The 27,126-nt window shown below is 38.5% G+C and overlaps 1 protein-coding gene and 1 non-coding gene across 2 annotated transcripts in view; one reads left to right on the forward strand and one right to left on the reverse strand.

Moving 5' to 3' along the window:
• asic1b (acid-sensing (proton-gated) ion channel 1b) overlaps positions 1–27,126 on the reverse strand; it is a 355,295-nt gene that overhangs the window by 307,734 nt on the left and 20,435 nt on the right. The window lies entirely within an intron of this gene.
• Positions 19,112–19,183, forward strand: trnak-uuu. The gene has a single exon. It is a non-coding gene; the product is annotated as a tRNA-Lys (tRNA).

Raw genomic sequence — 27,126 nt, forward strand, 5'->3', positions numbered from 1 at the left:
ACACTGCAAGTCATGCATATTTAATTAAAAGCCTTGTTTGCATAAATGAATGTAAATGTAAAGACAAAAACATCTTGTAAGAATATCAGCAATCAACAGGCACAGGCTGATTGGTGCACTTGATGACAAAAAGTATTGAGACACCAGAATTTTTTAGCCATATGTGGTTTTTCCCCAAACTGTAACAAAGTTGGATACACACAATTTTAAATGTCTTTAGATAGTTTAGCATTAAATTTTCACTTCACTTAAACTAGGAGACCCGAAGCTGTTCCATCATGTGCACAAAGCCAGCTACACATATATATATATATATATATATATATATATATATATATATATATATATATATATATATATATATATATATATATAGTGGAACCCGCTTATCTCGACCTCGGTTATCTCGACAACCCTATTAAGTCGACGTTTTTGAAGTGGAACCGCCAAATTCTCGCTTTGTCTTAGCATTTTTTATCGGTTATGTCGATTCTTTTATGTCGCGAACCCTAATATCTCGAGCACAAGGGGAAAAATTGCCATTTAACGCCGGTTATCTCGTGCAGCCGCAGAAGAACTCGCGAAGTGGCGGAAAAATCAAGGCTTACAGCTGCTACAGGTGTTGTATTGTATACTGGTGAATCTCTGCTGTTAGTTAGTGCACATATGCCTTTTGTTGTTAAATGTTATGTGATGAACGGGAGGCGAAAGCCGCGCTTGGCGGCGCGGAACGTGGGATGAGCAGCAAAAGCATAGAATGAACACCGGCAGGATCCGCGGTGCGCTTTGGGAAGAAAAGAGCAGCCGTTGAGAGAGTGCCGTGGAAGGCACGCATCGGGATACACATGAGCGATAACAACGACCGTGAACCAACATATACCAACAATAACGGACAGTGAGAGTGTGGAAGTTTAAATAGGAGCTGGTGATGATGCTAAACGAGCACCATATGTGCGCGATTGAAGCGGAGCTTCAGAGAAAGCGGCCGAGAAAGCACCTGACACGCTGAAGGGGGCCGAAGGGGGCGTGGCAGGTGGATTCCTGACAGATAAACATGTACTGTATGTATTTTTATAGCATGCCTTCATCAAACAAATCGCGGCAACGCTGTTGTGTAAAAAAAAACCTTCAAAAACACGTGCGTGCACATTCTCATTTAATAACGCACATCATGTACATAAAGAAATTTCAAGCACGTTAATGTATTGCCGCCATTTTGATTTTCGTTTATCTCGATCCTGGTTATCTCGATCCTTTTTGGCGACCCCCTAGGACATCGACATAACCGGGTTCCACTGTATATATATATATATATATATATATATATATATATATATATATATATATATATATATACATACACACAATTTCATAATTTTTGTCTGGGTAAAACAGTTTTTTAGTCTAATGTCTAAAATCTCTCTAGCTACTGTAAGTGTGACCTCAAACACAAAAGTTCAAGTTGTTGGATAGCTGCATGCTGCAGAGAAACTGGCCTAAACCGAATCAATTCGGGTCGCAATCAGATACCAGCTGTGAAACATGTTGGCGAGGCTCCTGCGCCACCTCTGCAATGAAATCTTCAAAAGCAATTTTCTCTTTTTTTTTACTTTTGAATTACAAAATGCTGGAACTTTTTTGAGGTACAAAAGTATGTGTACATGAGAAACAGTTCAGGTTAAACAGTTGTGTACTTTTTAAAATGCCTGGTTCAAGCCCAAAATAAACTTTTTTGTGATCATTAGTGAGAAAATAATTAAAAAAGAATTGAACAAATACTGTAGATCTTTCTCTGCTTAGTCCCTGATCCACTGATGAGTATGTTATAATACCATCCATGGGCTGTACCAGGTGTGGCAGTGAACCAAATGATGACTAATATTACATAAATAAATAAACAAATAAAATTTAAAAAAAATGTTGTAACATGTTGTATACCCAGACACGTTATTTATATTAATTTGACATCAGCTATTCAACCATGATATTGATTCATTCTGAATAATATAAGCAAAATGCCATATCAGTAGTGGCCCTACAAAGCAGTAAAACAATTCCCAGGTTAGTAAAAGTGTAAAGCACAAACAGGTGTTAGGTGTAGAACAGAAAAAAAATAAAATTCCTGAAGATAACTATTCAACGTCATTGGCAAAAGGATGTGACAATGAATTCTGCGAATGTGTAAAACTTGGAAACATGTATTAAAAACAGTGTTTTGGTTTCAAATTCCAAACTAGCAATCACACCTGAAATGAACCACTGCTTTCAATCTACAATTACATCACACTCGAAGCATGCATAATTACCTGAATTGCACACCATGCTGCCAAAGAAATCACAAGTGGAATATCTATATCCATGATTCAAAGAGTATTTCGCATTGGGTTCTAATGTTAAAGTGCCACTGGATTCCACATGGCCTTCTTTTTTTTTAAACCAATAATCATTTATTAAACAATTAAACATCCAGGATTCTGACTCACAACATGCTACATACTGCTAATTGAGCATACTGTAAGCTGTACAACAGAAACTAACCTGTGTTTCTGTAAAACCACAGTCACACCAAACTTTTCGGGAAAAAAAAGACACTTTTAATTGATTAAAAAAGCTGTGCTGTATAAAACTGGATGCTGCAACACCAATCTAATGTGTTTCTTGTTCTAGCTTGCATTTTCTAAAAAGCTCATCCTGTATCGATCTTCTATCAGTCAATGTTCTTTATGTGAAACAAATTCACAGGACAGCATGGGCATAAACCCCGGGGGGACGGAGGGGACATGTCCAAAAAAAATATTTAAAAAATATCGCACTCTCTATTGTGAAAAATATATGTATGTATACCTAAATAATTGTGTAAGTCAAAAAAAAATGCATTTAGAAACAGTTGAGTCCGTCATCCCCCCCCCTTCCTCACAGTGGTTTGACCCACTGCCTGCTTTCCCAGTTCATCACACCTACTCTACACACACGAGTCAGGTGTGTGTCTGCGGCTCAATAAATGTTCAACTCCATTAACTAGGGTATTTAATTTACTTTAAATAAAGCGATTCTCTTTAATGTAGTTGATGCAGACTCATTCATAAATTAGTTGCGGCAAAAATGCTGATTTCGGATGTAATTTTTCATGAATCTGCTCTATTAGCGATTAAAATATGACTTATCTAGTGAACGTTAGCTTGTTTACAATAGCTTGTAGCATAGTGCACTGACACTAACACACCAAAGCCGTTTCCCATGCAGTGTTTTATTTGGGACGACTTGGTATAATGTTAATTTAACATTATTGGACACAATTAGCATATTGTTTATCTGTGCATTTACTAAAATACTAAACTAAACTGTGCTATGTCCGAACTGACACAACTGTATTTTATTTTCTTTAATTTTCTTCTGTTCTTAAGTGTCTTAATAAATTTTAAATAAAAATGTAAACCTTTTTTATTTTCTTGTTTTTATTGTTGTGATTATTTTTTTATGATAGTTTTACTTTCTTTATGTAAAGCACTTTGAATTACCATTGTGTATGAAATGTGCTACAGTATAAATAAACTTGCCTTGCAGTGTCATAGACTAGATCACATGACGGAGAAAAGGAAAATGGACATAAGATCATTTTTCAGTGCACCTCAACCATATCTTTATAAGTACAGTTTGACTGTATTATTTGTGTCCCCTTTAAAAATTGCTCATGAGAAATGTATATATATATATATATATATATATATATATATATATATATATATATATATATATATATCTTATATATCTTATAAGTCAAAACAAGCACAAAAGGAAAAAAGTTTTAAAAACCCACCATATGATTTATTGTAATCAGTCTTCAGCATGACGATGCCTCCAGGTGTTATAAGATTACAGTGTTATATCTGAAACCCCCAATGTAGCATCTAAACCCAGTTTAGCTGCGCTGAAGGAAGTCAATTTGACTGAGATATTTATAACTATAGTTAAGGATTTAGCAGTGCTGCAATAAAACATCATAATGTGTTGCTAAACCTTCAGAGGAAAAGATGTAAGATGAGCAGCATCTTAACCGCTGTTATGGTTATGTCAATGCAGATGTCTGCGAGGTGCCGTTTCATGACAGACTGAGTCTATTTACCGCATGACCTTCCATGATTCTATATGTTGCAAGGAAAGCGCTCGCTGTACAGAGCAGCCATGTCAGGTGGTCTTTAGCAAATGTTTGGGGAGTTGAGTGTGAAAAAAGATTAATTGCGATTCCAGGAAACAATGGCAGGACGTCTCGAGAGAACTGTGTTATGAGATTTGGGCATGACAGTACATCGAGTGTGCAGCTTTCACACCATTACCTTCACGTTCAGAAGTCTGACAGCTCAGATGCATAGTAAAGGAATATCGGATAATGGCAATGTGCAGCTTTTGTTTTAAGGCAAAGCAGGCAAAGGTTAAATAGCATTAGATTTATTGATTTTGTCTTTGCAATCTAGTTGCTAAGGGCTTGATAATAATAGTATAATAATTGCCCTTGGCAACCAGATGTAGGCTGTGGCAAGCCCTTATTAGTATTAATATTATTATTATTATTATTATTATTATTATTATTATTATTATTATTATTATTAGTATTAGTAGTATTATTATTAATGTTTTTTACACTTTTTTTCTATTTTTGAGTAATATATAATTATTATCCACATCAGACAATAATTAACATGATCAAAGTTATTTTGCAAGCCATGTACAACATAAAGTGGGTATAAAAAGTCTATAAACCCTGTAAAAGACCCAGTTCTGAAGCATATTTCTATAATGCTACAGTTTAGGTCTGGTGTATTTTTAGTTCTGTGTTCGTTAGATTTTTTGCACAAAACTTCTGGTGGATTGGAATTACAGTATAATAGCTTTTGGACCACAACACATGTTGAGTGGTTCCAGTGACCAGCCATGTGAAGCATATGATAGATTGTTGCCAGATATTCTTGTTGCTCTAGATCTTCTGGTAAGTTTTTTTTATCTGTCCTTATACTCATTTTAAAGGGACATCTTTTTTTTGATGATATCACTGTGTTGCTATGGTTTCTTTAATTGTTGATGAGTTACATTTACAATATTTCATGGCACTTCTTATGCTTCAGAAATTGTTTATACCCCTGTCCTGACTGACAGCTTTGAGATACCATGCTTGCTCTGTAGGACCTGGACCACAATTACAGAAGTCAGATGAAACCTAGAAGATATGAAGCAAATCCTACAGAAACTGCTGATTTTTTTTCAGGTTTCTGATGAAAGCTGTTTGATAATTATTTCTGAATGTGACTGGTTCATTCTAAGCATATTGTACATCCCTGTATGGTAGGGGTGTAAGGTTACACGTATTCATACCAAAATACTTCGGTACAGGGTTTTTGGTTTCGCAATCCTTTTTATGTGAGAAACATCGATAAAAATTTCCCTCTGGAATGTATTAAGTGGCGGACCACAAGTTTGTTTAATTTCTGGTTTTTTTTTTTTTTATTATTATTATTATTATTAAACTTCACACAAAACAATAGCAGGGGTATAAAAAAGAAACTAGAGTATTTGCTCCTTACCGGAAAAATGATTTGTTTTGCACATGCATGAAAATGCTAAAGAATCCATAGTGCTAACATTAGCCGCTAATCAGGAAGTGTCTATCGACTAACGCTACTGCTATGAATTCTTCAGCGTTTTATGTCCAGCTTCAAGCAATTTTATGTTTTGCATTTCTTCCCTCTAACCATACCGAAATTGAACCGAACTGTGACTTAAAAACTGTACCAAACAAGTACCAAACCGTGTACCAAACTATGGGTATGTACACTTAAGCAACCAAGTTATTGTAACCTCTGTGTGTGTGTGTGTGTGTGTGTGTGTGTGTGTGTGTGTGTGAGAGAGAGAGAAAGAGAAAATGAAAGGGAGGGAGAGAGAGAGAGAGAGAGAGAGAGAGAGAGAGAGAGAGAGAGAGAGAGAGAGAGAGAAATAAATGTTTTTGCCGCGTGACTGCAGTAATAAGAGAGAAACACTAGTGAGCCTGGGTAACAAAAATGTTTTTATTTCGATGTTTGTGTGTTTATTAGCTATATTTTTTTGTATTAAATGGTATAAAACAAATTAGAAAAGCCCGTTAGCAAATATAATTATTTATTCTATGTGTTTTCATAATAAATAAAAAGCCATGTGAACATCAATGTTTGTTTGTTTGTTTGTTTATCTATTTATTTATTTATATATATAAAATTATTTATTTATTCATGTATACTTTATTTTTAATTTGTTCTATTTTTCTGTTATATGTGGTGATAACTCAAAACAACTTTGTGTTTAAAAAGTATTAAAATGTATTTATTTATTAATTTATTGTATTTTCTGCAGTAATAAATAACACAAAATGCTGTCAACATGTATACCTATCTTTATTTATTTATTTATTTACTGTATATTGTCAGCATGAACCAAAAAATAAATAATAAATAAATAGTTGAATCTCTGTGCCGTGGTGGACAGTAGGCTGTAATAACTATAGTTATAATAACTTCCACTCTCCTGGTAAGATGTTCCACTAGATTTTGGAGTGTACTTGTGGAGATTTGTTTTCATTCAGCCACAATGGCTTTAATAAAGTCAGGTACTGATGTATCAGTGTTCCAAGTCATCCCAAAGGTGTTTAGTAGGGTTGAGGTCAGAGCTCTTTAACAGGCCACTCACGATTTTCCACTCCAAACCATGTAAACTATAGCTGGACGTTTGTGCACATGTGTATTGTCATACTGGAACAGGTTTGGGTCTCCTAGTTCAAGTAAAGGGGAATTTAATGCTACTGCATCCAAAGGCGTCCATACTAATCAAAGGTTAGTAAACATTTTTTTTTTTTGGTAACAGTTTGGTGAAGGACCACACATGGGTAAAAAAAAGTTATGTGTCCTGACATCGATGTGCAGTAACTAAAACATGTTTGCACATCTATGTCGGACTTCTGTCAGGCAATCAGAGTCAAGTATCAAACAGTGCTGTAGTATAACCATTTCTAAAGGGCATCATTTGTAATACATTATGTACTGGAACAGCAAGGGAGAGATGATGATGCAGCATAAGCTTAAGGAAGGAGATAAAACATCTTAGGAAAATACAGTGCCCTGAGCAAAAAGGGATCACAACCAGAACATTTCACCAATGCTGTGGGAGGACTGGAGGAGTCAACTGCACATTTATGATGTGTTAAGCTTCACAATACGTGTTGAAACTCACAGGACACTGAGACTTCCAAAAGTACAACAATGCACTTTATACAATAGTGCACAAATATAACAACAAAAATAAAGACATCAATGAAAAAATATGTGCCTAATTATGCAAAATGTGCCACAATGCAGCCATGTAACTTTCAGTCTCTTCCCAAAATCACAATCTGCCCTGGTCCTCTTAGGAATGTGGTGTGCTTAAAAAATCCAAAAAACAGGTATAAACTATAAAAATAAAATGCACTATAAAGACAAAAGTTTGTGGACAGCTGAAAATAATATTAGCATGTACTCTTTGAACATACCATTTCACATTTAGTCCCGATTTCTGTTTTAATAACCTCCACTCTTCTGGAAAGATGTTCCACTCAATTTTAGAGTGTACTTGTGGAGATTTGTGGTTATTCAACCACAAAGCCTTAGTAAAGTCAGGTACTGGTGTAGATGAGGAGGCCTGGGCGCAGTCAGCGTTCTAATTCAACCCAAAGGCCATCAGTAGGGTTGAGGTCAGAGTTCCCTCTCAGGAACTCGAGCTGTGTCGAAACGCTTTGGGAACGCCTCGCATTGTTCACGCCCTGAATCATGTGTAAAATCCGGCCAGAATTCCAACTGTGTGTTCCTTCTTGCCCTGCTTCATTCGGGGGGATACACACAGCCGATGTGTTGTTTGCTTAGGAGCATGCTTAGTCGGCTCTCGAGGGAGTCAACTGTTAGCATTTTTAGCCGTGTGGCTATGCGCTCTCCCTCGCGGCTCACGTCCCACACTTGCCGAGGCAAAGCGGCGCTGAAGGTCGAAGGGCTCGCAAGCCAATCTAGCAAAAGGCATGGAGACGGATGAGTCCGCCCCAGCCTCTCCCGCTGGGCCAAGCTTCCGTTTCCTGGGGAAAGCACTCGCTTTGGTGGTTCCTTCTTCCAGCGCGTGTAACGCAGAGCTCCGTATTTCTTCCTTCAAGGAGGTAGAATTTTCGGATGCTAGCAAGCCCACAGACTCCTCACAGACTGTGCTGTTCGAGAAGCTCCTGGTGCACAGGAGCATTAGCAAGCTAGAACAGGATTGGGTCTCCTTACTTCTTATTTCTACTACACAATTGTATTGGATGTCATTGGATGCAGTAGCAGTAAATTATCCTTCTAGCTTGCTAATGCTCCTGTGCACAAGGTGGCCTTGAGTGGCCTGGACAACTGACTTTTACTTTTTATTTCTACTACACAATTGTATTGGATGTCATTGGATGCAGTCAGGTGTCCATTTATGCATATTAAATAGCAAAGTAAAAAAAATATTTGCTGCATTTCAGTCAACCAACACTTATACAGGACTTTCGAACTGAGTTTAATTACACAGCAGGTCATTAACTGCATTGCACACTGCTGACATGAATCTGATAATCTGTCACAGCTTGAGAATATTATCAAGTGCTTATGTTAAACAAATGAGACACCAAAAGTAATACAACCTGATGAGGTTGGATATATTTATTTTTGCGTTTTCATTCTTTGCAATTGTTGTATGTCATATCTGCATTTCAGGCCCTTATTTAATTCATTTACAAATTAGACAAATTCCGAATAAAATCTAAAATAATATAAAATAAACCCTAAGGCTCCGTATTGAAATGTATTTTGCCTGTCATGTGTGCATGAGGTGAACCATTGTTCCACGATAGATCTAAGGGACGCCTATTTTCACACACCAGCACATCGTGAGGTGCAGACACCGAGCGGGATAGAAAGAGAAATCCAGTGCGGTGCTCGGGGCATCGGAAAGCCAGGGGTTGTGCACCTCACTATATGGTGCCCGCCCCTGGCACCCTCAGGGAGCTGGGTCGTTAACCTTGCCACTCTCTGTGCTTCAGGGCACAGCCAGCTCCAGTGAACACCCTCTTTGCTCTCCGGAAGGCTCTGTAGAGCCTGTTCGTTAACCTTGCCACGCTCGGTGCTTCAGGGCACAGCCAGCTCCAGTGAACACCCTCTTTGCTCTCCGGGGGGGTTTGCCGCCTCTCAGGAGTACAGTGTTGCAGGCATACCAAGCTGACCTGCTGTGAGAGCTGGATGTGGGAGACATCATGGTCGGCCAGGTGCAAGAGCCATCAGCCGGTCCAGGTGGCTAAGGCCATCAGCCGGTCCATTGATGCCGCTCCACTGAGAGGCATCTGTAGCTGTGCGACTAGACGCCCCCCTCCTGCCTTCCGACCTATTCTGTGACTCGGTAGTCGAAAGGTTTCAGGAGGTGAAAAAACAATCAGCTGCATTTCAGCGGTATCTCCCACGTCGCTCTCATGAGGCTGCTCGGTGGGCACAGCCCCAAACGGAGAAACGGAGTGTTGCGACATGCTCTAACCCTGTCAGGGAGCTGTCACAGCGCTCAGGTTCGAAGCCCAGAGAGGTGACAGATCTGAAGACTGTCATCTTCAATAAGAGAGTTTCACTCAGGGACCTGGTCTGTTAACCCTGCCACGGAACGTGTTTCAGGACACCGACAGCTCTAGCAAGCTCCCTCCTTGTCTTCCGTCTGGCATCGTTGTTGACCAGGAGAACTCGCCACCTCTAGACTGATACTCCGAAGAGACCACCTGGCAGTCCCTCCCTGGTGAGAAACTAGCAGGCTCTGGTCATGGAACAAAAAGAGACCAGCTACTGATGCATCTGACTATGATGAGCCTGAGGCTCTATCCGAGCCCCCCTTAGAGCCCCTGGCTGAGGCTTCAAGGAGGCATCTCACAGTCAAGACTGTGCTTCTTCAGGCTTTCTGCTCTCTGAGGAGAGCAGGTGATTTTCAGGCCCTCTCTGTGGCCCCCCTCATTCCTGGAGTTTCCTCCCGGCATGGCCAGTGCCTTCCTGCACCCTAGAGTGGGTTACGCCCCCAAGGTGCCCTCTGTCGTTCCACAACCTGTTAGCCTCCAGGCATTCTATCCTCCTCTGTTTCCAGCCCCAGACCAGGAGAAGCTGAAACCGGCTGTGTCCGGTGTAAACACTAGACACTTATGTCTATAGGACGAGTCCTTGGAGGAAGGACTCGAAACAATTGTCTGCCCTCCCTGCTAATTAGCAGACACTCAGAAGTTAGATTTGTCAGATTTTATAACCTTGGCCTCTGTGCCACTACTGGCTCCTCTGTCCTTCGACATAGCTGTGCTCATACACACTAGTCAGGGACTGGTCAGTCTGGTGGTATTGGACTATTGTTCCCAAAGCATTGCAACACAGCTCGAGTTCCTAAAAGGTAACGTCTCTAGGTTACGTATGTAACCCTAGTGACTTACTAATAAAGAAACTATAGCTGTTCCTCACCTTAGCAAGCATGATATCATGGTAAGAGATTATTTGTGAATGAAAACATATCTCAACACAATCCAGCTTCTCTACAGTATGTCTCTCTTTTACACAATCCAGGTGTTAGACACTTCATAACATTGTGTACTCATCGCTTTCTTCCTTGTTTTGAAACACTTAGATTTCGCAAGAGCTTTATTGGCATGCAGGAAGAGCCTTTTCTGTAACACAGCAGAGTCACAGCAGGTGCTGAGTAGGTCTGTTGGGACGTATCCAGGAATCACTGTTAGTACAGTCAGGGGGGATAAAAAGCACAAGCTGACAAGTTTATTACATCAAATCCTTAATCGTGGAATCAAAATACAGAAAAAGGAAACAACTGAAACCCAACAGAGCAAAGCAATATATCTATAACTGGGAAGAAAAACACTGGAAACACAAACCCAAGATAAAGCAGACTTAATAAGGAAAGGAAACAAGCTGAGGAGTAAAAAACCACAGGTGAGATGTACTATATATTTTCATTGAAACCAGAAGATGTTTATGCAAAACAGTTACAATTGGTGCCATATTACACTCATGTCAGCTCTCTCCTACATACATTAAGGAACATCTACACTTTATGCGCAAAAATATTGGGACACCTGTATTTCCCAGCCATATGTGTTTCTTACCTAAAATGTTTCCACAACGTTAAAGCTATACAGTTGTAAAAGGATCGTTTTTGGATGCGGCAGCATTAAGGTTTCCCTTTACTTGAACTAGAAGACCCAAACTCGTTTAAGCATTAAAATGTCTATCTGTCCACAATGCGAGTTCTGTAGAGATATGGTTTATGTGGGTTGAAGTGGAAGATCTTGAGTGACCTGCTAAAGAGCTCTGACCTCAAACTTGCTGAACACTTTTGGGATGAATTGGAACGCTGACTGCACCCCAGGTCTCATCACCTCACCTAAATCAGTTCCTGACTTTACTAACACTATTGCCGCTGAATGAGGACAAACATCGCCAATCACTTTTCAAAATCTAGTGGAAAAGTGAAGGTATAACAGGCAAATAGTGACTGAATGTAGAATGGAATGTTTAAACATCACAGGAATCTTATGGTCAGCTGTCCACAAACCTTTGTCCATTTTGTGTATAATATGCATAATATAATGTGTCTGATATTAGTAATGAATTTAACACAAAGGCTGCTCCTACGACGAACCACAATCTGTGTGGAAGTTCGAATTGCAAACATCTCTGCTTCATTTGAAGTCTAGAATTAAACTGTTCTATTTTTTGGTCAGCTCTGGCTTCTGTGGTAAAATCAAATATCAAAAACCCAAATGCACCAGGGTTGCCAGATGTGCATGACAAGATATGCAGTATATAAGCAGTAGTTAAACTAGCACTCTGCCTTCTTTTATTGAGAACATTATTTTATCTTGTCCTAAACAAGAAAATCAATACAAGAAACATTAAAAGCTTTTGGATGAATGCAGGATAACAGTGCACCTGGCAACACAGCTTGTTTCGAGCAACACGCAAGGTGCTAATTAAACCTGATATGCAGTGGCAGAAAAAAAATCATGTGAAAAACCAGTCAAACTAAAATGCATATGAAACCTGGCACACAGCTTGATACCTCAAGCCCTAAGTACTGCACGTGTTTACTAGCCACTCAACATCTCAGCAGCATGATTCCTGAGTAAAAAAGGATTTGTCATCTTTTCATTGATAAAAATTGCTGTGCAATTTTATTATTTGTTTTTACAGCAAACTAGTGTTTTATTTTTTAGATTAATATTTAGAGCAGTGCATTGATTTAACAGCAAATACCAGAAAATGCACTGCATGACAGGGGTACATACCTCGAGCTTTGACACAATTAAATACAATATTGATTCTTAAGGTGGTGATGAATATTTGGTGATGCCAATAAATCTGCAATTATACAATATTGTATGTTTGGACACAAAAAGCAACAATACTATATTTGGCCATACCAATAAATTTGTTAATCTCCATTCAGTGTATGTGTATATATATATAAATAAATATAAATTTAACACATCGCACAAACTTCATTACTGTCGCAGACATTCTGTTAGTGGATTTGTGAATAACTGCTCATTTAAATGCTAAATGACTGAATTTGCAAATGACATGGTCTCCAAAAGCCAAACAGAATTAATCATGGCAATGTTTCTGGTCTCTTGCCAGTATGCACCATTGGAGAGTTAAAAGTGAAAAAGCGAGTGTAGCCATGACTCACTCACCCCATATATTCACTTAAATCATTAGTCATTGTTCAAGAATGTATTAATCATTACATAATATTACACTGTACACTCACACAAATTCCATTGACCATGTTCTGTTTACTGCAAGTGGGTGTTTTGTTAGTTTCAACATTTTTAAAAAGCTTTTCATGGTTGTTTCTCCCTGTTTCTCTAGTGCACTTGAGGACTTGTTTATAGCCAGTGGTCAGAGCGAATGAAGGTGGAATATTGGCACTGTTTTCTATCATTCTTGTCAAACTGCTACAAAAACAACGCTTTCCTTAAATTGAATTGTCTTGACAAATGATTTTAATACGTTTTATTATTTTGTGCAGCCCTCTTACCTACCTGTTCTAATAAAAACAATGATGTATTTATGACTGACTACTCCTTTAATGCCTATTGAGCCCACATTTGTGTAATAACCAGAAAAATCATAGCAATACAATGGGACATTTTGGACAGCACAATGATTTTCCACTGTGCACCTGTCCAAAGTGTCTGTTTGTCATGTTTCTGCACTGCTTGTCATATTGTACCTGCCCTGGTCAAGTCTACATGATGTTATTGTGAAGAGGAAATGTCTTGCCTTGGCTGAAATGAGCACTACTGTCTGTAACTGTCTGTCAGGAGACAAAAAGCAAGGGTTGCCATAGCGGAGAAGTCATGCAATCGTTTATGATTACAAGGAACACAACTCTGCCCATAACGTTATCTCTGTTAGCACCTTAGCAAGAAACCTTTTGATCAAAGCATAAGTGTGACTGATAAGCAAATTCAGGAAAATTCAATTCATTTCGACGTTGTCAAAAAGCAGCTTTACAGGATCTGAAGGATGTCTCAGGCCCTAATGAGAGGCAGTGGTGGAGTCAAACTCCCTGATACATCATGAGGAAGAAACACAGTGTACGATTGTACAAAAGTAAAGGCAAATTCATCAAGAGACGTCAGACCAAGAACCTCTTAGAGTGGAACCTTTTCTGTGGGGAACATTGGTCATCTCAGTTGATGTATCGCTCCAATAAGAACTTCCTCCACAGAGCCCCAAACCCATCTTCTTTAGGTACTTTTGGAATTAATTGAAGTGCAAGCCCCAGTCACGAAAATCTCAGTCATTTTGTCCTGGGATTTTCATGTGTTAAATAGAATGGCACGGAAAACAAAAAACATCCAGCGGAACAGTACTTTTGCTAATAACCCATATAACATGGCTACATAGTTGATATTTATATACCTATTTCTTCTACAGTATCATTGATGTCTGTTTTAAACCAAACTTCTTTAAAACTTTAAAACTTCAAAACAATTTGTTTTTCTATCCACCGCTAGCATCCACCTGTTTAAAATCCCAACCCCTGAGTCACCTCTGTAGAAAGAGACCCAGACAGGCTCAGACTTGAGCCTACACACCTGATATAAATAATGATTAGAGGGAAAAGAAACGGAAGGGGATGTAGGCGATAATAATACTGCAATGCCTTCTCCTGCCCTTACTCCGAGAAAGGTCTGTAAGCCTTTGGGAAAAAAACTATCTACATTCAAAGCCCAGGAGAGTACAGAGAGAGAGAGAGAGAGAGAGAGAGAGAGAGAGAGAGAGAGAGAGAGAGAGAGAGAGAGAGAGAGAGAGAGAAATTGAGAAACAACTATGTCTAATGCAATAACAAGTAGAGACAGGGGAGACAGAGGAGTGGGCTTTTTCTGAGACTATGTAGAAACATCTAAGCTTCGAAAATTCAAAGTAAGCCTCTATGTGCATATGTTTCAGCAACTCCAACCTACTGTAACATATTCCCCAGCTGGAGACTGAAAACAGGTAAGAGGTAAGAAACCTGTAAACCATAAACTGGGATTTTCTTTGCTTTTCTGCAAGCGTTAAGCACAGCTAATTTCAAACATATTAGCTTTATAATGATGCAATCTCTTGTCAGCAATAATTGTAATTGTATTTTATTTATTTATTTATTTTTTCCGCTACCAAAGTCTACCAATCTATGGAAGCTCTTAACCACCATACTGTGTTGCTATTTCAAGTGATTTTGTTATTGGCATTGTCAAAGATGGCTCAGGCACATGCAAATGCATGTAAGCAGATGTAATGATTCAATGCAGATTAAACCAAATAGAAAAAAAAAGTGCCACAGGTCATGGCATTCAGCAAACAGAGTTAACAGATCAGACAGGAAATCAAAGGCTTGGTAACCTCAGATGCGCAAGGACAAAGCTAAGAGTATACATCGTGGAATTTGTTTGTCTCTTTCTTTTTTCTTCATTCAAAGCGGGTAAATAAGCGCATCAGATTTAAAGATTTCTAGTTCATGACGGCCATGTTTGGATGCTGTGATGACTGCTGATCATCTGGAATGTGTTGTGATCTTACATTGATTTGCAAAGACTAATGAATTTCAATATTTAAATATTTATTCGATGAATAATTATATGTTCAAAGCCCTGCCTTCACTCTTCAATTGTCAGAAAAAAAATAGTATTCAAAGCAATGACCATCTATTCAAAAAAGAGAAAAATATCATTTAAAATGTATTTAATAAAACTACTGTTTAGCTTACATTCTTCCTTTTACATTTGCCTCTATATGAAATGAACTCCTCGAAACCTGAAAATTGGTACTACTGAAATGATTACTACTAGGATTTCTCACTAATGGGTGCAATTATTATGTCACTATTATATCATTACAGAAAATGGAGAAGTGTTTGCAGCACTTAGCTTAATAGCTTCATGTGGTTACATAATAGGCCTGAGCTGATATTTAATACTATGTCACAATATTTGCATTATGCTTCAGTGTGATTTGCTATCTTGATATACAGTGAGGAAAATAAGTATTTCAACACCCTGCTATTTTGCAAGTTCTCCCACTTAGAAATCATGGAGGGGTCTGAAATTGTCATCGTAGGTGCATGTCCACTGTGAGAGACATAATCTAAAAAAAAATCCAGAAATCACAATGTATGATTTTTAAACTATTTATTTGTATGATACAGCTGCAAATAAGTATTTGAACACCTGAGAAAGTCAATGTGAATATTTGGTACAGTAGCCTTTGTTTGCAATTACAGAGGTCAAACGTTTCCTGTAGTTTTTCACCAGGTTTGCACACACTGCAGGAGGGATTTTGGCCCACCTCCACACAGATCTTCTCTAGATCAGTCAGGTTTCTGGCCTGTCGCTGAGAAACACGGAGTTTGAGCTCCTCCAAAGATTCTCTATTGGGTTTAGGTCTGAGACTGGCTAGGCCATGCCAGAACCTTGATATGCTTCTTACAGAGCCACTCCTTGGTTATCCTGGCTGTGTGCTTCGGGTCATTGTCATGTTGGAAGACCCAGCCTCGACCCATCTTCAATGCTCTAACTGAGGGAAGGAGGTTGTTCCCCAAAATCTCGCAATACATGGCCCCGGTCATCCTCTCCTTAATACAGTGCAGTCGCCCTGTCCCATGTGCAGAAAAACACCCCAAAGATGATGCTACCACCCCATGCTTCACAGTAGGGATGGTGTTCTTGGGATGGTACTCATTATTCTTCTTCCTCCAAACACGTTTAGTGGAATTATGACCCAAAAGTTCTATTTTGGTCTCATCTGACCACATGACTTTCTCCCATGACTCCTCTGGATCATCCAAATGGTCATTGGCAAACTTAAGACGTGCCTGGACATGTGCTGGTTTAAGCAGGAGAACCTTCCGTGCCATGCATGATTTCAAACCATGACGTCTTAGTGTATTACCAACAGTAACCTTGGAAACGGTGGTCCCAGCTGTTTTTAGGTCATTGACCAGCTCCTCCTGTGTAGTTCTGGGCTGATTTCTCACCTTCCTTAGGATCGTTGAGACCCCACGAGGTGAGATCTTGCATGGAACCCGAGTCCGAGGGAGATTGATAGTCATGTTTAGCTTCTTCCATTTTCTAATGATTGCTCCAACAGTGGACCTTTTTTCACCAAGCTGCTTGGCAATTTCCCCGTAGCCCTTTCCAGCCTTGTGGAGGTGTACAATTTTGTCTCTAGTGTCTTTGGACAGCTCTTTGGTCTTGGCCATGTTAGTAGTTGGATTCTTACTGATTGTATGGGGTGGACAGGTGTCTTTATGCAGCTAACGACCTCAAACAGGTGCATCTAATTTAGGATAATAAATGTAGTGGAGGTGGACATTTTAAAGGCAGACTAACAGGTCTTTGAGGGTCAGAAATGTAGCTGATAAGACAGGTGTTCAAATACTTATTTGCAGCTGTATCATACAAATAAATAGTTTAAAAATCATATATTGTGATTTCTGGATTTTTTTTTTTTAGATGACAATTTCAGACCCCTCCATGATTTCTAAGTGGGAGAACTTGCAAAATAGCAGGGTGTTCAAATACTTATTTCCCTCACTATATATATATATATATATATATATATATATATATATATATATATATATATATATATAGGTTGCAGCTATTGATTATTTTAGTAAGTGAGTACTCTACTATCTATCTGTCTATCTGTCTATCTATCTATCTATCTATCTATCTATCTATCTATCTATCTATCTATCTATCTATCTATCTATCTATCTATCTATTGAGTGATCATTTAAGAACTACCTTTTTATCATTAAAGAGCAATAGTAATTATACAAGAGAAAATAAGACAGGTCTCTTAAAATTAACAAGTAATTTGTTACCTTCACATTTCTATTGCTGAAATTGCAATCTGTGAAAACTAATCCTATTTAGTGAATTTAATTGCCATATTACATTAAAATGCAAAAAAAAAAGATATAAACAAAAAAATCAAAATATTAAAATCAGTTTCAAATTACTTTAAAAAAGAGTAAATGCACTGTATGGTGTTTTCTTTATGTTTTAGGTCCCAAATTTTGGAAACGTTCTGTTGTGTTCTTCTCCTCGGCCCTCGCTGTTTTCTCTCTGTTCCTTAATTTTTCATTTTGCAGCGTCTCATTTATAAACATGGTGTACGCACAAAACGAGGCCGAAAATGTGCGTATGCCACTTTCCACACAAATGTGTTGTGATTTATAAAAAATAAATTGACGGGAGGAAGTGCGCACCTGTAAGTAAACGCTGAGCCGTGAATACTCACAACATGAACAGCTCACAACCTTCGCATGGAAAATGCCATACACACGTTTCCAGCCATGTTTTGTGAGTACGCCACATTTATAATTGAAACCCCAGAGCAGTCCAGAGTTTAGTGGGTGGTGCGTCAGTTATAATGGTCTATGGGGAAACACAGCGCTCCGTGTGTAGTTAAATGGATTAAATGGATTTTCTGTATTCAAGTTACTCGAGGTATCATTTCAGCCATAGTGTGTATATATTTATCATTGGCGGACCATGCATTTGGTACCTGGACCTTCAGTGAGGACTCACCTGACTTAATTCACCTCTTAATACAACCACTATTACGTTGCAATTATAGAAATACTGTAAAAAAATGCAATATCACAATGAGTGGCATTACAGAGAGAGAGGCATTTCACATATGAAGGGTGAATACCATTTTCCTAAAGCAAGAAACCCAGTTAAAACTCCAAACCTCTACACTACAAACTACTACAACCACAACTGTGCACCTACATCATCTGAAGCAGTTCAGAATCACTATTTGTCTAATAACATAACAAAAACATAAAAATCTAAATAAAATACAACCTACTCACCAGAGAGGTAGACTCATTATTTGCACCACTCCTCAGAGGTTGTAGGCCAGTGGTACCACTCGTATTCACTGGTCTAGAAGTAAACAAACCCTTTCTCGGTCTGAGACAAGCTAGCTAGCTTCGGGGTTGGCCGACCTCCCCTCACCATGTCTAGCTTTTTTTGAAAATGTATTTTTATGTATATCCGAGACCAAACAATTTCTCTTCCTCCGCAGGCATAAAAAAGTCTAACTCAGATGTATTCATGTGTGTAGTGCTACACACGTGTTTTACTAGACAAACTTGGCTGTAACATTTTCCCTCTGACCAACCAATCAGAGGACGGAAAAATGCTGGGCCAGCTAGCTGGCACTGTAAGGCGAATATGAAATCGGATTGGACAAAAACATCCACATACACGTACTTGAAGCAGTGCAGCCAAGAGAAACGCAACAAAATGAAGAGAATAATTTGTTGGAAATAAATTAATACAGTTTCATGGAACAAATATTTAAATTTATGTAGTAAATGTAGGTCAGTGCTTCTGATAGTGTTTAAGCCAGCAGAGAAGGTTTTGCTGGCCCTGACCGCCCACCAAATCATCAAATCCTGCTCCATATTGATCTAAAAAAAAATAAGTCAAATACTATTAAAGATGCCTGGGTCCCTGGTGGTCTAGTGGTTACGATGCGGCGCTTTTATCGCTGCAGCCCGGGTTCGATCCCCGGTCAGGGAACCAACCCCAGCCACTCTTAGTGCCGGTCCCAAACCCGGATAAATGGGGTGGGTTGCGTTAGGAAGGGCGTCCAGTGTAAAAACATGTGCCAAATCAAACACGCAGATTATCTGCTGTGGCGCCCCCTAATTGGAGAAGCGGAAAGAAAGTTTACTAATAAAGATGCCTGTGTTTTTGACCTGATACTCTACTACTCTACTCCACTTTAACTGGCGACTCCATGGAACTGTGCTGGATATTTTTCCTGCACAGGGTTTTCTCTGAGCAAGAAAAAATGTACAATGCTAAGCTCACCCCAACATAACCAAGCATGCCAGTACTTTCCAGTCAATCACTACTACCACTACTAGTCTAGTAGTAGTGTACGATTGCAGTATTGTGATACATTTCTATGACCTGCGTTAGTATTTAAGCGTTAGTGTTAATAACACAGGTTATTAACACTAACGCTTAAATACTAACGCAGGTGTATTGTTGACTTTTAAGTCAACAATACAATAAACAGCCACCAATATCACTGTGTGACAACAGAAGAATCTTGAACATTAAAAGAAAACATTGTTTACTCCAGGAGTGCACATTCTATTCCAATCCTATCTGCACAAAGCCCTCCCCCCTAGATTTATACCATAATCACATTCTACTTGGCCGTTTATGACAGAGTTGTAAAATGTAAAATGCTGCCATGCCAAATAGCATCAGCTGCTGATTTGATGATGATGCAAGAATGATTCAAAACGGAGCAACCAAGTGACGCAACAGAAAAGCATATCGTCGTGATACCGGAATCCGGACACTTTTAAGGCGAGAGTCCAAGAGAACAAAACCGGGCCTGCTGTCTGAGTGGGAGGATAGTATGGTATACTATTAATCAGAAGGCTACTAGCCGATTGTGGGTGTCTGCAAGCTAAAAAATGTGGAAGAATGCATATAGCATTTCTTTCCAGTGTTTTCAGATACGCAGTTTAAAAAGATGCACAGGTTAGTGTTACATGTCTCAGGACATATGTTCTAGTCTTCACCCTTCTCGGTTGGTAGATGGCATGTCAACATCGGAAAAGCAGGCTATTCAATCGGAATTGGTAAAAAACTAAATGGGGAAAAATTAGGAACAAAATAGGATGAAGAGTCACATCACAACTAATTTCCAAGCACTGCTGTCGTTTTGTTGATTGCCATTTAAGAAAGAGCTAGATATAAAGTCAAATCCTGACACGGCAAATAATTTAGCAATCTGTTAATGCACAAAGCTTACAGCTTGTTTTAGGCACCTGGATCGATAAGCTATAAACTTCCAATGCTCAGGCCCAACAGCAACCTATAAGTTTTATTTCAGTTTGTGTTATTATGTTGTTGTTTTTTTCCACAGCTGATTGTTTTTCCCCTTCACAAGAATAGTGTGGCTTTCAGCACTAGCCATTTTCTACTGAATTCAATTTTGTCTACATTTGTGTGCAGTGAAAAAAAAAGATGCCTTGATTGCACTGCTTTCAACAATTATGTTTCATTATGGTTCATGTTCTTGGTAATAATAAGAGCAAAAAATATTGAGCAGTTGAGAATGAATGGCTGTATCAATTTTCAGAATTAGCTCTGTATTATTAGCTTGTATTTTATTCCAGCTATAAAGCTATAAAACTATAAAGTGTGAGCAAAACTGTATGTAGTTTTAATTAGTACCATTTTATATACACTTCTTTATAACTATGATTAAGATGATCAGGATTTACACTTAGTGTAGCACTTTAAAGAGGTAGGCAAGCTGCATTTGTAAAGCAAATAAAAATAAAAAAATAAAAGAATCGTAAACTAAGAGACAATATGCAATATATGAACATTTTTTAGTTGTTGTTGCATTAGTTATTTAAACATCCCACTACATATTTAGTCACCATTTAGTCCTCCACTCTTCTGGAAGGATGTTCCACTGGATTTTGGAGTGTGCTTGTGGAGATTTGCTCTCATTCAACCACAAGGGTGTTAGTAAAGTCAGATACTGATGTAGCTTGAGGAGGCCTGGCATGAAGCCAGCGTTCCCATTCATCCCAAAGGTGTTGAGTAGAATTGAGCTCAGAGCTTTACAGCAGGTGATTCCACTCCAAACCATCTAAACCATATCGACATGAAGCTGGCTTTGTGCACAGTTGCATTTTCATGCTGAAACAGGTTTGGGTCTCCTAAAGGTCAAGTGAAGGAGAAATGCCACCACATCTGAAGACATCCTTTACAGTTGTGTGCCTCCAACACTGTGGTAACTGTTTGGGGAAGAACTACATATGGCAGAATAGCCATGTGTCCCAATACATCTGTCCCTGTAGTGTATCTAGCCATGAACTTATTCAATTCTAAATAAGAAAATGTAATTTTAAAATATGCACAGCATGCTGAGAATTCCAGTCAATAACACGGCATGCTGTTAAAGGAATCCAAACAATGGTGTGTTGGACTTATGCTGTCTAAATTACTGCTAAAGCTCTAAAGTCAACTTTGTCCGATTTGAATTTCTGAATGAATGAAAGACGTAATTTTCACCTCTTTCAAGTTGCACTGAATGACGCAAAACATTCTCCAGTGAGCACTTGCATAATAAAAGAAGCAAACTGCTGTTTGCTCTCTTTTCTATGTAGGAGATTTTTCATATTATAGTAGGAAAAGTCCTCCTTTCACATGTCAAAATACTTACTGACCTTTATTAAGTTGGTGACATGGTAGACGAGGGACATTACATTTTCCAGTTAGTGTAACTTAGTCCCACGCAAAAACTAAGTGCACACATATATGTAAATCTTAATAGTTTTTTGCTGCTTTCGACAGTTGATTTTAGAACATTAAGACATGAGATAGATGGATATCACATTACAATATCAAGGCATATTTCACATTGACATCTTCAAAAAGCAAAACAATTTACCGTAATTTCCGGACTATAAAGCGCACCCATATATAAGCCACACCCACTGAATTTGACAAAGATTTTTATTTTAAACATAAATAAACCGCACCTGTCTATAAGCCGCAGGTGTCTACATTGAAACTAATGAACTTTACACAGGTTTAACAAAAGACAGTGTCTGTTACACGGTGTAACGGGTGAAATTTGTTGCGCTTCCTTTAGGAGCAGAGCGGTATTTTGGGAATAGCCTGCTGCCGCATTTTTCCGCTATTACTGCATGTGTGTAAGACTGAGGAATATGTCCTTATTATTTTCTAATGCTGATTTCTAAGTTTCTTTGACTAACCCGTAACGCTGTTGCCAAGAAAAAAAAAAAAGCACGAGTTTTGGAAACCTGTCTGTGCTTATATGATTTCTGTTGCAACTGGAGTTAGCGAGCTCTCCCTTCACCCAGACTCAACGCGCTACAACGGCTTGTATCTAAACAGTAGCCTACCCAGAAAGTAATTGTTCACTGTCTTCCTCCTTCCTTTCACAACTATTTATCTCGGGAGTTTATCTTTTGGCATCGTTGTGCGTTTAAAAAAAAACATTTTTTCTCCCGAAGCCATGCAGCTCAGAACACAGGTGAGGTGGGTTTTTTCGTTTCCATTCGGAAATTTCATTGGTCTAATGTTATAGGGCTCAGTTTTTTGGCTTAAAGTTTGTGAAACTGGGAAAAACCCAGGAAAAATCCACAAATAAGCCGCTTCGTTGTTTAAGCCGCGGAGTTCAAAACGTGGGAAAAAAGTAGTAGTGGCTTATAGTCTGATATAAAATACGGTAGTGTTGTCAAGAATATGGACAGTTTCTATGCTTTCCACAAGGCACTGCATCTCAATGAACTACGTCACGTGCTTGTTTGCACACCTGTATCTATTTCATGATAACTAGATCAAGCCCTCTATATCTTGCATTTGTTGTCAATCCATGTAATAATCTTGGTTCCTTCGTTTGATCATTTCGTGACTGGTTTCATTTGGTACGTTTTGTATGTTTTCCAGAATTCTTTTTCCACACATGCATACGCTCCCCGCTTTTTACATTTTTACAAGTGCTATCAGTGACCATTGCCTTCATAGAACTGGAATCCTCCTTAAAAGTCTGTCGGAACATAATATTTAAAACATAATATTTCCATGATCGAATGCTGCGAAAAACATGTACGGACTACACGTCACAACACATGCCGTTCACGACCTGCGTGTAATACAAAAAGCATCGTGTTACATCCATTGTCCTTACTTCATGCCCTTTCTAACACTGGTGATGCTTGTGGTTTGGAGAGATGAGATGCTGCTGTCAATCAATCAGAGACCTGACACGTCCACATAGCCCTGCTCAGGCAGAGAATGGAAAATCTACCACTAATAATAATTAGAGCATCACAAACATTTAAAACCATGTTGCCAGGAGCAATCAAATACAAAAAAAAATTATATATGCAAAGATGTTGTGCATTGTGCAATTTTCTCCCTGCCCTTGTTCAGTCCTTAGGGAACATGTAGCTCAAACCAGACATAAGCATTACCATGTGATGAAAAAAAAAGAAGCTCCAGGCCTCCGTACTGATGCCACATCAGCTGTTCCACAAAATCACTGCACCTTGCCTTGATTAAGCAAAGTGAGTTAATTAAATTGGACCCGTGGCTTGCTGATGTCTTAAGGGGCTGAAGCTGCCAGGAGAGCACTTAAGACGCCACGCTCCATCTTTTTACCCAGACTCTATGTCTGAGGGGTTCGGTGCGAGCTGATGCCACCGCTAACACAGTGTGGTTGTGTGTGTGTGGTGTGCTGAGTTTTAATATTGGCCCACCACAGCTCCCTAAAGTAATCAGTGTGGGCTGAGGCAGGAGGGGGACAGAGAGACACAATTGGATTATGGGCCATGAGCACTTTAATTTCCAGATGATGGCGTAACGAATGGCAGAGCATCTGCATCATCTCTTCGAGCGCTGCACCTCGGCAAGACGGTCGCAGTAAATAAGCAGCCTTTTTAAACAGCGTTTCCGGATTTACAGGAAAACTTCATGCGGGCTTCATTATAGCTCAATCCCCGATAGATGTAGTGTTATTAAATCTTTTCACAGGCGCACGGCATGAGAATTGAGTTCGCTCAGCCGTGGTGGTGGGCCGAAGGAATTTCTACCCGGGAAAGTTTTTTAAGCTGTTTCGTAATGACACTAGCAGACTTCCCTCTATGCAGCGGCGTCTCCTCAGTGCACACGACAATACACGCATGTGGACGCTTTACATTTCATTTCTTTAATCTGCTTACTATAAGTCGAACAGCCCTAGGCATTAGGAAGAAAGTTTTCACATTATTATATACTGAATATATACTAAATCAGAATGTCTGCCTGCTGTTTTTATTCATTTGTTTATTTTAGCAATCATGCTTCTCGCATATTTTATTCTCACAAACTTGTGCTAGTTGCTATACAATATATGAAAAAAAGTTTGTGGACATCTGACCATATTTGTATGTACGATGTAAACATTCCGTTCTACACTGAATCCCCATTTACTGATCATTTCCACTCTTCTGGGAAGATGTTCCATTAGTTATTGGAATGTGCTTCTGAAGATTCAGTTATAAGGGTGTTAGTAAAGTCAAGTACTGATGTAGGGTGAGGAGGCTTTGATTGCCGTCAGTGTTCCAATTCATCCAATAGGTGTTCAGTAGGGTTAAAGTCAGAGTTCTACACCAGGACGGTCAAGATCTTCCACTCCAAACCATGTAAAGCATATCTTTATGGATCTTGAGTTGTGCACAGGAACATTCTCATGCTGGAACAGGTTTGTTTATGTAAAGGGAAAATGTGATGCTATTGCATCCATAAACATCCCATACAATTGTGTGCCTCCAACTTTGTGGTAACAGTTTGAGGAAGAACCGCATATGGTTGGAAAAGTCCCAATAGTTTTGTCTTTATAGTGTATCTTAGGCCAAAGAAGTGTTAAATTATTATTTTTTTTTAATCACGACACAGCTTTTAATAGAAGTTACCAGAAAATCACAAATGTATAATAATAATGCGCTTATTCTGATATATTAGTGTTTCTATAGCAACAATGACTTACATGTCTGACTTGCTACATGATTTGAAGATAATTACAAAAGGTTTAAAATAAGGTGTTGATATTTGAAAGAGAAATGTATCTGTTGTCATTAACTTTTTAAAGGTCAGTAAGAGTTCTGACACGTCAAGAGAGGATTTTACTTTCTATAACAAGAAAAATAACTGTTTGTATTTAATAGAAGAAGAGAGGAAACAGAGGCCATTATAGACGTGATCGCTGAAAGTAAATTGTTTTACCTATGTTTCGTGCAATTCACTGCAAGTGAGTTAAAAAAGTATAGTGTGTTGTTCACTGATTATGTCTGTTTATAAATTAAAAGAAATATAAGTGGAATAATACACTTTAGAGGTACGCTGTTATTGGAAAATTATCTACTTTAGGCTTTAATCAGTAATTCGGCACACGTAAGTCCAACACATCGTTGATTGCTTTCCTATAACAGCATTCCATGTCACATTGCATTATTTAAATATATATTAATATGTTAATTGCTGGATACAGATATTTATACAAAAGTATTGGAGACACCTAAATTTTCTAGCCATATCTGTTTTTTTCCCAAACTGTTATCACATTGTTGGATGCACATAATTGTATAGTGTGTCTTTGGATGCAGTAGCATTACATTTTCCATTCACTTGAACTAGTAGACCCAAACCTGATCCAGCATGACAATACCCCTGTCCACAAAACAAGATCCATGAAGATATGCTTTGGAGTGAAAGAGCTTGAGTGGCCTGCTATAGAGCTCTGACCTAAACCCTAACGAACACCTTTGGGATGAATTGGAGTGCTGACTGGATCCCAGGCCTTCTCACCCTACATCAGAACTTGGCTTTATTATGACCCTTGCACCTGAATCAGTATAAATCTCCAAAAACACACTCTAAATATTAGTAAAATGTTTACCTAGAAAAGTAGAGGTTACTATGACAGCAAGTGGGAACTAAATATGGAAAGGGATGTTCGAAAAGCACATAGATTCCTATGGTCAGGTATCCACAAACTACTGTTTATATAATGTACATAGATACTAGATCTAGATCTCTAGATACTAAAGATTTTCTTTTTTTCACAACAGAAAAAAGCCCACAGCTATGTTTATTCACCTAAGCTCATTTACACAAAATCACTAACAAGACATCTTAGTGCAATAATAATTATATATAGAAAATTATATATAGAAGACTACTAAGAAAAAAAAATTTAGATTACAAACTTTTCCATTTGTTACTTGGTTAGTATGATATCAATGATTATAAATATTTTTTTCTTATCAAATTCAAAACTATACTGTCAGGATTTTGCCAGGGCAAATTAATTACCCATTAGCCCCTTGCACATCACATGACTGTCACAAGGCACAAGTCACATTCACCGGCTTCCTGTGCATAACGAAAACCTTTATATAAGTTTAAGCTTTTGTTGTTTGTGTCTATTATTTTTGTCATAGTTATGTTCTTGTGTATTCCTCAGCCTTGTTTTTGGCTTTCATGCATTTTGGCATGGCATCCATTTTTTTTAGGTTGTGATTTTCACAGTTTTGTTTGTTTTGCACTTTTATAATTCAATCCTGCATTGCATCTGACATCTCCAAAATTGCATTACACATACAGTATATGTGCACTTTCTATGTATGGAAATAATGGAATAATCCATAAGATTGTTGCTGAGTAGATATTATTTGGATGGTGTCTTAATTACAGCCCAACAATGTCACTGACATGGTAATGTGAGTGGCCCGGTACACACTTCACCTCTATACTGCTGAGCTGAGGATTTATTAAATAAAACTATCCAGACAACAGAGGTGCTGTGGTCAGAAACTGACATGGACGATGAACTATAGGTCAATTTTCAGATTGTGCATGGGAAAAGATGAACTAATTACCTAACTATGTTATGTTTAATTACACCAAAACATTTC

Source organism: Silurus meridionalis, chromosome 19 (genome assembly GCF_014805685.1).
Source record: "Silurus meridionalis isolate SWU-2019-XX chromosome 19, ASM1480568v1, whole genome shotgun sequence".
Taxonomy (NCBI): Eukaryota; Metazoa; Chordata; class Actinopteri; order Siluriformes; family Siluridae; genus Silurus; species Silurus meridionalis.